At 40.3% G+C, this 17,704-nt stretch overlaps 1 protein-coding gene across 4 annotated transcripts in view; it reads left to right on the top strand.

Annotated features, from left to right (window-relative positions):
* Positions 1–17,704, top strand: part of LOC126335244 (adenylate cyclase type 8) — a 1,717,934-nt gene that overhangs the window by 863,321 nt on the left and 836,909 nt on the right. The gene's annotated exons all lie outside the window — the stretch shown is intronic.

Here is a 17,704-nt window from a genome sequence, read left to right as displayed (position 1 = left end):
CTAATTTCTCGTACCCTATTTTCGTGGACCTTGTGCGCAGTGTATGTTGACAGTAGTAGAATAGTTCGGCAATCAGCTTCAAATACTGATTCTCTATATTTTCTCAATAGCGTTTTTCGAAGAGGATGTCGCCTCCTCTCATTCCCATTTGAGTTCCCGAAGCGTCACCAAACACTTACATAACGTTCGAACCTACCAGTAACAGATCTAGCAGCTCTCCCCTGAATTGCTTCGATATCTTCCTTCAATCCGATCTAGTGATCCCAGACAATCGAGCAGGACTCAAGAATAGGTCGCACCATTTTGCTATAAGCGGTCTCCTTTACAAATAAACCACTCTCCCAACGAATCGAGGTCAGCCATTCGCCTTCCATACCACAGTTCTCACACATTTATTTCATTGCGTTAAATGGGAATCTCCGTAAACTTCACTTTTTTGTGAAGGAAATATCTCATATAAACGTCTTTTCTGGTTCTAAATCATAAAACTGTAATGCATCTACACATATTTGTACTGTATGTACTTAAAACTTATCTTTCTTTAATTCTATAACTGTTCAGTTGTTACAGAATCTTTCTGAACGGTCCTTTATACAGTTTAACTTGAATTGTTAACGTCGTTTATCATTCAAAATAACAGAACAGGAATGCTTTCTGGTCCTGATTCCAAAGTTTACAGTCTGAAAGATAGAAAGACAGTAAGAGTTCCCAATATTTACTTTTTTTTAATCACCCTTAAATTCTTCACCTATTTTTACTCATTCACTTAATCGAACTATTCAGTCTGACACTTCTGTTCCTATGTTAATTACCAGAAAATGCAAACTCCATTTTACATTTTAATATTACTTTCGGTACTATACATTCCTATACACTCAAACTGCTCAACATTCAAACAAGAACTCAATTTCTATTGTCCTCTTTCCGCCTTCTGTCTTCGAGTATGAACCACTGTCTAACAGCAATTATATAACACTGCCGAGAAAGGCAACAACGAATAGGTGTTCATACACAAAAATCACGTCCATTACAAGAAGAAAAAAATTGAACAAGTGCTATACTCTGCCTTGAGTCATATAGGTATATGCATAAACTTCGCGAAATGTCTTAGTCAGAATACATCTATGGACTCCACCTTCATGGCTTCCTAGAACACAACATATCATCCAGGAAGGACCTCTGTTCTTAAATGATGTCATCGCTCAGGTCCTCAGGAGCAGCACTATGGCTTGCTCCAAAAACTGCAATTTTTTGTACTTTAAGTTTTTTATTTGTGTTAGACTGTGTTACTAATGTTCGATAAGAACAATAACCACAACACAGTGCCTACTTGAAGGTTACACTGTGTTTCAACAAGTTTTTCTTCACACAGTAACCACCACACATTATAATTTCAACATATCTGGACATTATAGTAGAAGACTCTTTTTCAACATGTAACAATACTTCATTTAATCGAATTCATATTCCTTTACTTATTAGCAGCTGACATCTAGCTTATGACATTTTTCTTAAGAAACTCTACCTCTCCTCTTTCTGTCAAATTTCACGTGTAAAGCAGATGTAGATTAATGCATAAATAATTATTATATTCACAACCAATACATGGTTTACTGAACTAATAAACTCTTTTCCCTTAAACCGGGAGTCTGTAAGGACCTACGAAAATACAAAAAAATTATTCATTATTTCTCTTTTTTTCTTACATGGAAAACACAATATTTTCTCTGAGCAACCCACGTTTTTTGTAATTTCTTTCTCATTTGGAAAAGACGATATTTTCGTATATGTTTAAACAGTTAAATTCTTTCATATCCGCTGTTCGTGTATGCCTTAACGTTGCAGCTTTTTTGTGAGGTTGTTCTACAATCCCTCATGGTACACAAAATTTATAACAGAATTTCTTCAGCTACTTATTATGCTTGTAAGTCTGACCACATGTGTTATAAGCAGTTGCCACCTTAGAATTGCACCCATCACTCATAAGTGGAGTACACGGCTGATCTGCCATCATCACTATGAATTATACCCTATAATAAACTTCATCTCATCTGCCAACGGATTAAACTTCACAACTGGTTTCCATTTCCTCAAAACATTAAGAAATATCCATACGGACGCCAAAAAGCACGTTCCACATGAATTTACGTGTACTTTGTTCACCACTATTAAGGTTCTCACACGCATTACATCCAACGTCACAGATTTCCACCTTGATCTTTAGGCTTATTCTCCAAATTACATTCTCCTGTTTTGGTGCTCCCTAACGCGAGTTTCAGCTTTTTTGGTTTAACTGTCATATTTGTTCAAAATAAAACCTTCATTTTTTACAGTTTCATTCCATAGGTTACCTTTGACGTGAAGTACTCCTCCCTATGATTCCTGGACTATTGAATCACTGACTGTTTGCCTAAATATCGAATAGTCTATTTTACCCGTAAATATTTTTATCTGCTGTTCCTCTGCTCAAATTTATGATTTAAATCTGCAACTCTGCACTCTAAATCAGGCATCTGATGATCAAGTATACGATAGTATAATAATCATCATCTGCTGATCAGTTTTACATTCTAAACGTTAAAGATTTTAAACGTTAAAGATTCTCTACAACTTACTACATTTTGAAAATTATATCCTGTAAGTCTTTTCGCACTAATTCTTGTTAATCCCTTTTATACATTTACCACTGCACACATTCTTAAATCTTCACTCTTAGTGCAGAACAAACACTCCTCTGTCACTCACCACTTAACCCTCAAATGATATCAGCTCTGGATAAAATATAATACATGTATGGTGTACTTTTTGATCCTAAAGTAATTCAAGTAACTATATGTCGGTGAAATGTAAAATATTTCCACAAAAATAATAGTAATAATAATGATATGCTGCAAACTTCTTAAAAAATATCAGTGGTAATATTCATACTTCTTCCCCACAAGTAATCATCTAAATCATATACTTCTCGTTTCCATTGATTTATTTCCCTTCATTTAGCAGATTTCCTTCATGTAGTTGTGCACAATCTATAGCAGCCCGCACATTTATCCCATACTTTCCAGGATTAAGGGAATGTCCGCCTTGAATTGACACTGTCCCCTGCAAGTAAACAGGTGCTCATCAACTAAAATAAGGTCCAACTAATATGAAATGCACGTAACAACGAACAATTCAAATACAGCCCGTATAGGTTCATATGTCTATCGAGAAACGGCTTTTCTTGCTTCTTTTGTAAGAGTATCAAAGAACTGGAGACCCATCAGCATATCACGAAATCTTGGAAAGCTTATTTTGGCTCAAAAAATATGTAAGCCATACTCATCTGGGCAAAATCTCTCAAAGGTTTCCCACATACCTTGTGTAAACCAGCTATTATTAGTAGACCAGAAAATCTAGCACTGAAGAAATGGGTGTGCACAACTATTGGTATGCATTACTATTTAACGTGATCAGTGATAGGAAGTATGAGAGGATCAGCCATTGTTTGTAATTGTCCTCAAGGCGATGTGTAATATTAGCAGTTCATTCGTGTGCCTATTTGCTCACATCAGGTGGTACTGTGTCATAATGCCATCTGTACACTTCTGTACACAAGAGTAGGGGCACTAGTTTCCTGTATAACATTATCATCTCCTTCACATTCATTCACATCCACCTCATCTCTGACCTGTGTATCTTCCTCTCTCACATCTATATCAGCGTCACATCATCCGCATTACCAAAAATTGATTCATTACCACCATCACTCGAATGTGTATCTGCTAAAGCCTGTTTGAGTCCTTAACTCCTTTCAAAGCACATCCAGTATAAGTGGAATATAATACCAGATCTTACTTCAACATGACACAATTCCTAACTGTGAATTCGTTCCAAGAAATCATGTGTAAGTATTTTCTATGATCTGGGCGCAATGATGGATGTATAAATTTGTTTTCGTAATGAAGGTGAAATGTAACACTGAAAATCGTATATTTTATGCATGAGGTATTTTCTGACCACCACCGCAAAGATTTCAAATTATTGTACTACGAACTGTGATATATCCATATATATTTTGCCAATTTGTAATAAAAAGTCCATGAAAACCATATCGGTAAGACGAAAAGCCTACATCCACTCTAAAAGTGTTTCTTTGTAGTTAATAGAGCCTTGGATTCCTAAAGGACCCCTAGACATCAAGCAAGAGTTTATGGAACGACTGTCTACTGCTACCGGTGGTCGACGCTTCGGTGTTGGCAGCAACCTGACAGCTGAGGTACTTCGGTAGCTATTACAGCAGCAGCAGCATCAGCCATTGGAGAGATAGCTTCAGCTGTGGCAGCTACGGTTGCAACAGCAGCGGCGGTGACAGCGATGGCAGAGATCGAGTCGAATGGATATTAACACTAGCGCCGAATTTTGGTGCCGAACGGCACAACCGGCGTAGCCCAGTAGTTTTACCTTTGCAATTAACCATTCTTCTCATCTCTTATTTTTCCTGTTCTCAGTTCTCTTCTGCTTTTTTTTTTCCACACCATCCAGTCATATCTATTTTAATTAAAGTGCTACTACTCACGGAAGTTCAGTGTGGGATGTAACTATCTATGGCAGCGAAACTTGTTATATATGCTAATACGTTCACGTGTAACCGATCTACGTTGCAAAAAAGTTAGTTGCAGTTTTGGCGAAGAGGTGCAATTCTGGCGCAGTACAGCATCTCGTCTATGTCACCAGTGCTCAAACTGAACGAACTGTGTAAGTGGCTGTCATTAAAAATACAGTAACGGAAAAAATAGCAACATCAAGAAATAATTAATGTTGAGTAATAAAATTTGGGGAGTACATTTTACTAGGTAACATATTTAGGTGATTAACGTCACTAGTTCACAGCTTAATGTAAGTGCGAGAAAAGCCATTCCAAATCTGGAATGCAGGTGCATTAATAATTGGTGAAACCGCCAGATTGCTGAATGCCAGTTCGCAAAGGTGCATGCATTGTATCATACAGGTACCGGATATCAGTTTGTGGTATGTCCCAAACACGCTCCATGGGAGACAGATATATGATCGAGCAGGCCGAGGCGACATGTCGACACCCTATACAGCATGTATGGACACAACGGCGGTATATAGGTGAGCGTTATCCTCTTGGAACCCCACCCCCCAGAAATGCTGTTAATCAATGGAAACACAACAGGTCGAATCATCAGACTGACGTACAAACTTGCACTCACGGTGCGTGGGGTAACCACGAGAGTGAACCTGCTGTTACGAGAAATGGTTCTCCAGGCTATAACTTCAGGAAAAGGCAGAGTGCGTCTAGGCCTCAGACAGATTTATTGTAGGATAAGGCAACACACGGCCACCACTGGCACCGAATCAGAACCAGCTTTCATTAGGAAACTCAACGCATCTCCACTTAAACCTCCAATGGTCTTTCGATTGAACCCACTGAAGTCACAAATGGCAGTGGTTTCTGGTGACTGGAATGCAGCTACCGGGTGGTTTATAACAATTCGTCGCGTAACTGTGGTACCAACTACCGCTCGAATTTCTGCTGCATAAGTAGTATGATTGGCCGCAGCCATACGCTGACAGATTCTCGTAGCCATCTACACTATCTCGTTCAAACTCAGTGAGCTGATGATTATGGTGTCTTCGTCGTCTTAAAGACACTCTTGACTAACATCAAGTCACAGCGTTCAAATTCGGAGGTAACTAACGCTCACGACCATTACAGAGCGTGTTTTTGTTTAAAGCAAACCTCGTTTGCATCCTCAAAGTCACGTTGCCAGCGCCACTCTTGTGGGCCGCGAGAGGTAGCCGCCCGGTCAGGGCGCCTTGCCAAGGTTCCCGCGGCTGCCCCCCGTCGGGGATTCGAGTCCTCCCTCGGGCATGGGCGTCTGTGTTGTTTTTAGCGTAAGTTATTTTAAGTTAGATTAAGTAGCGTGTAAGCGTAGGGACCGATGACCTCAGTAGTTTGGTCCAATAGGAACTTACCACAAATTTCCAGATTCCACTGTTATGCGACTGGAGCGAAATACGAACAGACGTCATCTTTCAGATATATAAAGATACCAACCAGCTTTTATTTATGTCGTACATCTCCTTCTTGGGGTTTCTATTTTTTTTTCGTGTGTCAACATAATGCCTTTCTCATTTGTTTGACCTCTTACCCCACGTCTTATTCTTAATCCATTACAGATGGAAAAATTTCTTAACCTCTCTCCTGTACTCACAGCGCCAGATCTGCAACTGACAGACAAAATTGGAACTTTTTTTTCAGCAAAAGTCCGTTTCGTATTAATAGTGTAGAACATCTACAGCATTTTGGTCCCATTCGATAATTACAGGTCACACTGGACTTATGTGAGTAGCTACAATCTAATTATAGCCATCCAGTACTACTCACACACTTAAACTTGGCATTTCTCTGTTCGATTAAACACGGCTGACTTCGTCTCGCTCCGGAATATATATGCCCATTGCCACCTTTGTCTACGAAACTGTGTTGTACGCTATAGCTGTGAGGAGCCACTGTTGATGTTGGGGCGTGAGCGGAAGACGGCCTAACGGTGTGCGGGACCGTAGCCCAGCTTCATGGAGACGGTTGCGAATGGTCCTCGCCGATACCCCAGGAGCAGCAGTGTCCCTAATTTGCTGGGAAGTGGCGGTGCGGTCCCCTACGGCACTGCGTAGGATCCTACGGTCTTGGCGTGCATCCGTGCGTCGCTGCGGTCCGGTCCCAGGTCGACGGGCACGTGCACCTTCCGCCGACCACTGACGACAACATCGATGTACTGTGGAGACCTCACGCCCCACGTGTTGAGCAATTCGGCGGTACGTCCACCCGGCCTCCCGCATGCCCACTATACGCCCTCGGTCAAAGTCCGTCAACTGCACATACGGTTTACGTTCGCGCTGTCGCGGCATGCTACCAGTGTTAAAGACTGCGATGGAGCTCCGTATGCCACGGCAAACTGGCTGACACTGACGGCGGCGGTGCACAAATGCTGCGCAGCAAGCGCCATTCGACGGCCAACACCGCGGTTCCTGGTGTGTCCGCTGTGCCGTGCGTGTGATCATTGCTTGTACAGCCCTCTCGCAGTGTCCGGAGCAAGTATGGTGGGTCTGACATACCGGTGTCAATGTGTTCTTTTTTCCATTTCCAGGAGTGTATAAATAAGATCACAAGGACGGCTGTAGGTGTTTCATTTTCTTACATTAGTGAACGGCCGTGGCGGCCGTGGTCTCCAAGACCTCCAAAGTCAAAACGATGGACGTAAAGAAACTAAATGTGCTAGGAGGTGATCACTAGACTTAACTTCCAGCCTCCTCCATAAAGGGGCAACTTAAAGTGAGCGATCAGTGTGGAGTAGTGTCATCGTCGACACGTAAATTAGAATTTTTCTTCGTTTGCAGGTTCGACTTTCAACAGCTTGAGAAGAGAAAGAATTTAGGATACTTAAAGCAGGGACGATTCTTTTCTACTTTCAATTGTTGTGCGAAGATTTCTTCTCACTTAAAATCTCGTAAGCAAAAATATTTTACGTGGTAGAAATAATCTTCCTGGTCTTCATAAACCACAACATTCACTTGATGTGAATAATCCACCACAAATTCTCGCTGAAATTTCGTTCTCCTCAAAGCTCACAGAGTCTCAACATGACATTAATAACACAACTGAAAACAATTCTCAGTAAAGTAAGCTACCAAAATTACCATAAAACAACAAAAGATGAAATATGAAAAAAAGTGTACATTACTCTGAGGGATGAATGGCTTTGCCGCTTTACGATTTGTGACCAGATATACGACAACGCGGCACGACTTCAAAAGCACCACTTATTCTCCCCGTGATCGGCCTTTACAAGGGAAAAAAAACGGTATAGTTTCTACAGCCACATTGCAAACACGTATTTTAACACATAGAACAACTTGTAAAACTGCTTGTACATATAACTGGTCGACGATTTAACATATAGAGTCTGACAGACAATTTGTGAGACTACAAGCGTCATTTTAAAAAAGAGGCTATTAATATAGTCCATCGAAAAAATATAGTTTTCATACTCTTTGGAAGGTAGTAGCTTAACATTCTATTTTCTTTTGAATTCAAACTTTAATTTGGTACCATCAGTAATCTGACTTGTTATACTCTAGCCAATTACCAAATCACACAAATTGTAATTAACAATAATTTTTCTGTATGAAAATGTTATGGAAGTATAAACATAAAACACCTTTATTACACAGAAATAATGTGTCAATTGTCTTCCCTCTCATCCAAGCGCGTAATATGGTTTTTTCTTCGAAGAACGGTCTGTTGCACTCCTCGGTAAGTTGAAACTTCTTTATTTAAATGAATGTCTGACTGCTCGAAAAAATTACAATCTGACTTCAAATAATTAATTCAAAAGAATGGCCCTGACTAAAAAGAAATCTTAACAATAACCTATACATTTCATTAAGCACTTACCTCACAAAAACTTTCATTACGCGAACTACTGAAATGCAGTGAGCGTCAAAACTGCCAGATAAATAAAAGTTTCTAACTACTGAAGAACTAACTACTAATAGGCATCTGGTTAGCAAAGGAAAGATTTTGTTGCAAACCAAATAATGTATTTTTTTACCTAAATAATGTGACATCCAGTTCAAAGACGAATATAAATCATCATTAATATCTAGTACACCGAGCGAGGTGGCGCAGTGGTTAGCACACTGGACTCGCATTCGGGAGGACGACGGTTCAATCCCGTCTCCAGCCATTTTGATTTAGGTTTTCCGTGATTTCCCTAAGTCGTTTCAGGCAAATGGCGGGATGGTTCCTCTGAAAGGGCACGGCCGATTTCCTTCCCAATCCTTCCCTAACCCGAGCTTGTGCTCCGTCTCTAATGACCTCGTTGTCGACGGGACGTTAAACACTAACCATCATCATCAATATCTAGTACAAAGGTATATAATCATGAATAATATTCAATCTCCAAGTCGAACATGTACAAATCGTTAGCCTACGATGACACTTCAGACCTCTACCCTCCATCAATGCAAACTTCTCACATATAACATCCATCACTGCTGGCTGTTCACCTCTAACTGCCCAACAGTACTTCCATCACTGCTGGCGACTAACTGCCAGCTGCCCAACACTACTGGCAATTAACTTCCAACAACGAGTCCAACCACCCACAGAGTCTCTTACAAAGAAAGCGCAGTCAGAGATCAGATACAAAGCGCTACACAGCGCTGCCAACACAGACACAGCCCACTTACAAAGTAAACAACAACAATATCCCATCGCCTTGTTATTTCCAACGGCTCTGATACAGATTTCCCTTGATGTCTTGATGAAACAGGTCACATTGTTTCCTAAACTGCACAACGCAAATTTATTTTCGGAAAAAAGTCAAAATGACTCTTAAAAAAGTGAATCGAGATGCTCATCAGACAGCCTGACAGCTTGAACTGTCATAGCTACTAACGACACTGTGGGGCGTCGGGTTGAATAAAAATATTATAAATATATTCGTCGCCGTGTTTTAACAAGAGCTTCAAAACTGTTTTTGCCGTCATCCACAAAATGATGGAGAACATACTCAACATAGATTCAAGTCTGCAAGTCCAATTTCTTGTTGTGCTCACTGAAAGAAAATGTTCCTACTAGCTATTTACTCAGCGAGATCAGGTATTACGATCATAAATAAAAGTTCTGAGTTCTAACTGATTAATATATTCAGTAAAAGTTCACACTCACAAACATGGTAATTTTCCTGGTAATAATAATAATATTAATAATAATAATAATAAGATTCACCTTAAGCAGAAAGGTAGGAGCAGGGGGATTTATTGACATAAAAAGCCTACATTATGGACAGGTATACAATTTGAGAAAATTCTTTATAGAACGAGCAGAAACTAGCAAAATAAACAAAGTAATCACTCATATAAATACATCGGCTACACCATTGCAATTTCATAACCACTTCTATAACCCTTTAGATAACATAACATCAACAGATACGAAGAAAGTAAACTGGAAAAAGAAAACACTACAGTACAAGCACCCGTATCATCTAACACAGCCGCACATCGATCGAGACGCATCCAACACATGGCTAAGAAAAGGCAATATATACAGTGAGACGGAAGAATACTGCAATACAGGATCAAACAATAAACACCAGATATTACAGCAAGGATATTATTAATGATCCCAATACCACAACAGATAAATGCAAACAACAAATAGAAACAGTAGATCACATCACAAGCGGATATACAATACTAGCAAATACAGAATACACCAGAAGACATGACAATGTACCAAAAATAATACATCATCAACTTGCCATACAACATAAACTAATAAAACAACACGTTCCCACATACAAGTATGCACCACAAAATGTACTGGAGAATGATAAATACAAATTATACTGGAACAGAACTATTATAACAGATAAAACAACACCACATAACAAACCTGTCATCATACTCACCCACGAAAAAAAAAAGAAGTTACACAACTAATCGAAATATCCATACCCAATGCAACAAATATGCAGAAGATAACAGGATAAAAAACTGAAAAATACATCCAAATGGCTGAGGAAGTCAAGGAATTGAAGCATCAGGATAAAGTTGAGATGATATCAATTATACTATCAACTACAGGAGTCATTTTTTTTGTCATCAGTCTACTGACTGGTTTGATGCGGCCCGCCACGAATTCCTTTCCTGTGCCAACCTCTTCATTTCAGAGTAGCACTTGCAACCTACGTCCTCAATTATTTGCTTGACGTATTCCAATCTCTGTCTTCCTCTACAGTTTTTGCCCTCTACAGCTACCTCTAGTACCATGGAAGTCATTCCCTCATGTCTTAGCAGATGTCCTATCATCCTGTCCCTTCTCCTTACCAGTGTTTTCCACATATTCCTTTTCTCTCCGATTCTGCGTACAACCTCCTCATTCCTTACCTTATCAGTCCACCTAATTTTCAACATTCGTCTATAGCACTACATCTCAAATTCTCCGATTCGCTTCTGTTCCGGTTTTCCCACAGTCCATGTTTCACTACCATACAATGACGTACTCCAGACGTACATCCTCAGAAATTTCTTCCTCAAATTAAGGCCGGTATTTGATATTAGTAGACTTCTCTTGGCCAGAAATGCCTTTCTTGCCATAGCGAGTGTGCTTTTGATGTCCTCCTTGCTCCTTCCGTCATTGGTTATTTTACTGCCTAGGTAGCAGATTTCCTTAACTTCATCGACTTCGTGACCATCAATCCTGATGTTAAGTTTCTCGCTGCTCTCATTTCCACCACTTCTCATTACCTTCGTCTTTCTCCGATTTACTCTCACACCATACTGTGTACTCATTAGACTGTTTATTCCGTTCAGCAGATCTTCACTTTCACTCAGGATAGCAATGTCATCAGCGAATCGTATCATTGGTATCCTTTCACCTTGTATTTTAATTCCACTCCTGAACCTTTCTTTTATTTCCATCATTGCTTCCTCGATGTACAGATTAAAGAGTAGGGGCGAAAGGCTACAGCCTTGTCTTACGCCCTTCTTAATACGAGCACTTCGTTCTTGATCGTCCACTCTTATTATTCCCTCTTGGTTGTTGTACATATTGTATATGACGCGTCTCCCCCTATAGCTTACCCCTACTTTTTTCAGAATCTTGAACAGCTTGCACCATTTTATATTGTCGAACGCTTTTTCCAAGTCGACAAATCCTATGAACGTGTCTTGATTTTTCTTTAGCCTTGCTTCCATTATTAACCGTAACGTCAGAATTGCCTCTCTCGTGCCTTTTCTTTTCCTAAAGCCAAACTGATCGTCACCTAGCGCATTCTCAATTTTCTTTTCCATTCTTCTGTATATTATTCTTGTAAGCAGCTTCGATGCATGAGCTGTTAAGCTGATTGTGCGATAATTCTCGCACTTGTCAGCTCTTGCCGTCTTCGGAATTGTGTGGACAATGCTTTTCCGAAAGTCAGATGATATGTCGCCAGACTCATATACTCTACACACCAACGTGAATAGTCGTTTTGTTGCCACTTATCCTAATGATTTCAGAAATTCTGATGGAATGTTATCTATCCCTTCTGCCTTATTTTACAGTACGTCCTCCAAAGCTCTTTTAAATTCCGATTCCAACACTGGATCCCCTGCCTCTTCTAAATCGACTCCTGTTTCTTCTTCTATCACATCAGTCAAATCTTCACCCTTATACACGCTTTCAATGTATTCTTTCCACCTATCTGCTCTCTCCTCTGCATTTAACACTGGAATTCCCGTTGCACTCTTAATGTTACCTCCGTTGCTTTTAATGTCACCAGAGGTTGTTTTGACTTTCCTGTACGCTGAGTCTGTCCCTCCGACAATCATATCTTTTTCGATGTCTTCACATTTTTCCTGCAGCCATTTCGTCTTAGCTTCCCTGCACTTCCTATTCCTGATTTTCCCGGAACATGTTTGTGCTTCCTCCTTTGATAAATCAACTAAAGTTACCCATGGTTTCTTCGCAGCTACCTTCTTTGTACTTATGGTTTCCTTCCTTCTGTGATGGCCCTTTTTAGAGACGTCCATTCCTCTTGAACTGTGTTGCCTACTGCGCTATTCCTTATTGCTGAATCTATAGCGTTAGAGAACATCGAACGTATCTCGTCATTCCTTAGAACTTCCGTATTCCACTTCTTCGCATTTTGATTCTTCCTGATTAATGTCTTGAACTTCAGCCTACTCTTCATCACTACTATATTGTGATCTGAGTCTATATCTGCTCCTGGGTACGCCTTACAATCCAGTATCTGATTTCGGAATCTCTGTCTGACCATTATGTAATCTAATTGAAGTCTTCCCTTATCTCCTGGCCTTTTCCAAGTATACCTCCTCCTCTTGTGATTCTTGAACAGGGTATTCGCTATTACTAGCTGAAACTTGTTACACAACTCAATTAGTCTTTCTCCTCTTTCATTCCTTGTCCCAAGCCCATATTCTTCTGTAACCTTTTCTTTTACTCCTTCCCCTACAACTGCATTCCAGCTGAAACTTGTTACACAACTCAATTAGTCTTTCTCCTCTTTCATTCCTTGTCCCAAGCCCATATTCTTCTGTAACCTTTTCTTTTACTCCTTCCCCTACAACTGCATTCCAGTCGCCCACGACTATTAGATTTTCGTCTCCCTTTACATACTGCATTACCCTTTCAATATTCTCATACATTTTCTCTATCTGTACATCTCAGCTTGTGACGCCGGCATGTATACCTGAACTATCGTTGTCGGTGTTGGTCTGCTGTCGATTCTGATTAGAACAACCCGGTCACTGAAGTGTTCACAGTAACACACCCTCTGCCCTACCTTCCTATTCATAACGAATCCTACACCTGTTATACCATTTTCTGCTGCTGTTGATATTACCCGATACTCGTCTGACCAGAAATCCTTGTCTTCCTTCCACTTCACTTCACTGACTCCTACTATATCTAGATTGAGCCTTTGCATTTCCCTTTTCAGATTTTCTTGTTTCCCTACCACGTTCAAGCTTCTGAGATTCCACGCCCCGACTCGTAGAACATTATCCTTTCGTTGATTATTCTATATTTTTCTCATGGTAACCTCCCCCTTGGAAAGAAATAATAATAATAATGTCCCTATCATAAAAAGCACTATGAGCAGTTCAGAGGCTACCTCTACTATTAGGTTCCAATTAAAATAGTCTTCTGCCTGACTGCTAATCATCAGAGTCCATTGCTCACTACACCCCTAAGTGGAAAATAGTTTCACCACTTGCCACGCGGTTTTGTCAACATCACGGGTGACACTCAAACAGTTATTTACGTGAAATCTGAGCCATCCTGGACGGTCTACAGTCCTCAGGAGTTCACTTCCTACTCTTACCGAACATACGTTTAGTATGTGCGTGCGTTTGACTGACGCGGACCGATTGATAACTGAGTGCGAAGTGTGCCTTCAGAAATCCAAACGATCCAGAACTTTGTACAGTCCTCGCGAGTTCACTACCAGTATGTACCGAAAACATGCATTTGCTAGCGGCCTGGCTTGTCACATATGAACTACATATTTAAGAGACCTTGTATTGTGACGTTAAAGTCTCAAAAGCCACGCGGAGTGACCGCGTGGTTTGAGGCGTCATATCACGAAATGCGCGGCCCCTCCCGCCGGAGGTTCGAGTCCTCCCTCGGCATGGGTGTGTGTGTGCGTGCGTGTGTGAAGTTCTTAGCATAAGTTAATTTAAGTAGTGTGTAACTTTAGGGACCGATGACATCAGCAGTTTGGTCCCATAGGAATTCACACACATTTGAACATTTTTTAAAGTCTTGACACTTGTTATAGCTTTATTATTTGATGGGTGAAATCAAAACTTTCAATCATTAACATTAATGATACTTAATTCATTACAAATAAGGACGTTTTACTTCCAAATTTAGCTTGTAGTAAATTACTTGAAAACAATTAGTGGTAGCTTAGTGAGGTCACTCAGTTAAAGTGCCGTTATATCAAACTGAATACTTCTTATGAATTTTCATCTTTCTGAATCTAATATTTAGCGCCTTCATTTTTTCGTAAAACGCCTCTTTTAGCAAAATATTATTCCGATCAAGGTGAGACTTTTAACAGTTGATTTGTGATATACATTTGCACATTCTGAACAACCTTTGGCTTTCTGGCTTTATTATTCATCGTCACATGTTTCTTTTTTAAAACAATACATTTATGAAACATATCCATCTGATCATTCTGATGTTTCTCAGTTTTAACATTAATATACTGAAGCATATGTTGACAAAGCACGGAAAAGCTACTTCAGCTTCTAGTTTCATCCTCAGATTATGGCGAAATACTTTGTATGCTACGCAGAGCGCGTTATGATGACGTGGTGCTAGTAGCAGTGAACTGGGGGAAGTCCCGGGCCACTAGCTCTCCTCTGTATCTCTCAAATGATACAGCGCTTGTTTCACCACAACATATTACATGAATCTTTTTTACTGCTTAAGAAATTTAGTAATAGCTTCCTGAACGATTGTCAAGCCTCGCAGTCACTCACTTATTAAACTCAAAATTGAAATAGAATATCATTTTGCGAATATCGTATCCAGTAACCACGCCTTCCTTCAGTTTTGCATGTCACGGATGACGAAATGCCTTGCCAAGATACTTGAAACACAACGTAGACATCTACGCCTATACTCCTCAAAACTTCTTGCGATTCGTGGGGGAATGTTCTTCTGGTGCCACGACCGGTTGCCCTCCTGTTCGATTCACGAATTGGGCGGGAGAAGAATTATTGCCAGTGAACCGCCGTATTTTCTCGTTGTACTCATTTCGCCAGACGTCTATTGGAGGAATGTATTGCTGCCCTTCTCCTCCCGGAACGTACTCTCCCTTGAAATTTCATTAGTAAACAATGGAGTTTTGCTGAGCATTTCTGTAGTACTCATGCGCCGACTGACGAAACGCGCAGCTCTTCCTTGGATCTTGCGTATCTCTTCTGTCAATCCAACACGGTAAGTATCCCAGACTGATACGTAGTACTAAAGAGAATCGGTCGAACAAGTGTTCTGTAAGCCACTTTTTTCGTGAATGACTTACATTTCCTTAACAATCTGCCAGCTGAACTCATCCCGGTGTCTGATTTTCCTGGAGTTTGTTTTGTGTGGTCTTCCCACCTGTTGTCGCTCCAGATAATTAATCCTAGATATTTTACTGTAGTTACTGTTTCCAAGGGCCCGCACAATAGTATAATCGTATAGCTGCGGAGTTCTTCGCTTATTTATGCACAATACGTTACATTTATTTAAGTTCAGGATCCGCCGCTTGTCTCTACATAAACCATCGCTCCTCTGTAGCGCTTTCCACAATTGGCTGTGATCTTCTGGTGTTTTTTGCGTTCTTGTAAACAACTTAACCGCATAGAGATTCCGCAGTTATCTACTTCATCATTTGTGTATTGTAAACAGCAACGCCCCAAATGTTCAAATGTGTGTGAAATCCTATGGGACTTAACTGCTAAGGTCATGATTCCCTATGCTTACACACTACTTAACTTAAATTATCCTAAGGACGAACACATACACCCATGCCCGAGGGAGTACTGGAAACTCCGCCGGGACCAGCCACTCAGTCCATCACTGTAGCGCCTCAGACCGCTCGGCTAATCCCTCGCGGTGGTAACGCCCCCACACACCTATTCCTGTACTCCCGAGAGTACCTCTCCATCAGTTAATTCTTTGTCGTTAAGAGCGACCTGTTCGGCTCTATCAGCAGTGAAGTTCTGAATCTGTCACAAATCTGGTTCGGTAATCAGGAAGCTCGTATTCTGTCAATGTTTGCTACACAACGAGTACATTTTTTGGAAGTATTTCTGCATTTACTACATTTACTACCAAACGACGCCATTTCCCTAGTCCATTATATCGAATTGGGTTTGGTTTGCTTGTGTGTGTGTGTGTGTGTGTGTGTGTGTGTGTAAGAGAAAGAGAGAGAGAGAGGCGGGAGGGGGGGGGGGGGATGGAAGGAGAGAAAGACTTCAGGTCGATTGCCTTAATATTATGGACACTGATTCACAATAACTGTCGTATTTTATAAGTTCTCCCACTCTGCATCTACGATACAGCAACCGTGATATATTTCCAGTAGGAAAAATAATCTAGGCTGCAAAAGCAGCCTAAGCTTCACTGACACGTTTCGCTCTTTTGAGGCATCTTCATTCCTACACCTATTGCCAATGTGGAACGACACAGACGATTGTTATTTCGTTATGATCATCAGTTAAACTTTTCTTACCGTCGATCAGTGTTACTGTTACGTAAGATTTTTCTAGTAATATCAATAAATAAGTACTGAACTTATTAAACGACACTACTTCATCAGCAATTTTTTTAAATAGATTTATATGCCATCATTGGTCAGTTTTAAGTAATTTGTCATTTTTGAGTGTACGATAGTTGCATCAGCGTGCTGTATCCCACAGCTGTGTGGAGGACGTTTTACTTTAAAATGACAAAAATGTCAAATTTTCAACATTCCTGTTGAATGAGAAAAAAAGATTTCTACAAGAAAATTATTTCATTTAGATGTATTCGCACATTTTCAGTGATGCATTATCTAAAAAATGGCTCTGAGCACTATGGGACTTAACATCTATGGTCATCAGTCCCCTAGAACTTTGAACTACTTAAACCTAAGTAACCGAAGGACATCATACAACACCCAGTCATCATGAGGCAGAGAAAATCCCTGACCCCGCTGGGAATCGAACCTGAGAACCCTGGGGCGGGGAGCGAGAACGCTACCGCACGACCACGAGCTCCGGACGACGGATTTTCTTTTTCGGATGTTTGTAAATAGGAAATTTTTCTGACCTCATGTATGTGTACTACTAGCACAACTCAAAATGAATAGTTTGCGTTGCAAGTGATGCTATTCTATTTGGAAATCGGTCTGAAAAATAAACATACACTGAAAATCGAATAACGGGTTCTGAAGGGATGAAAATCGTTTTAGTTTTAAAGGAATTTCGTCGTGAATGGGAAAAAATATATTAGTGAGAATTTATTGGGTGAACGCAGCGGCCACTTTTGTCAGGTGGCGTTCTTACATGTTTAAAACACTATGGTTTTAATCGTAGTTTATCACGTCTATCCAAACTGTATCCTACCAATACCGTGATCTTTTAAGTAACA

The sequence above is a fragment of the Schistocerca gregaria genome, chromosome 2, assembly GCF_023897955.1.
Source record: "Schistocerca gregaria isolate iqSchGreg1 chromosome 2, iqSchGreg1.2, whole genome shotgun sequence".
NCBI classification, from domain to species: Eukaryota; Metazoa; Arthropoda; class Insecta; order Orthoptera; family Acrididae; genus Schistocerca; species Schistocerca gregaria.
This window is presented reverse-complemented; position numbering and strand designations above follow the sequence as displayed.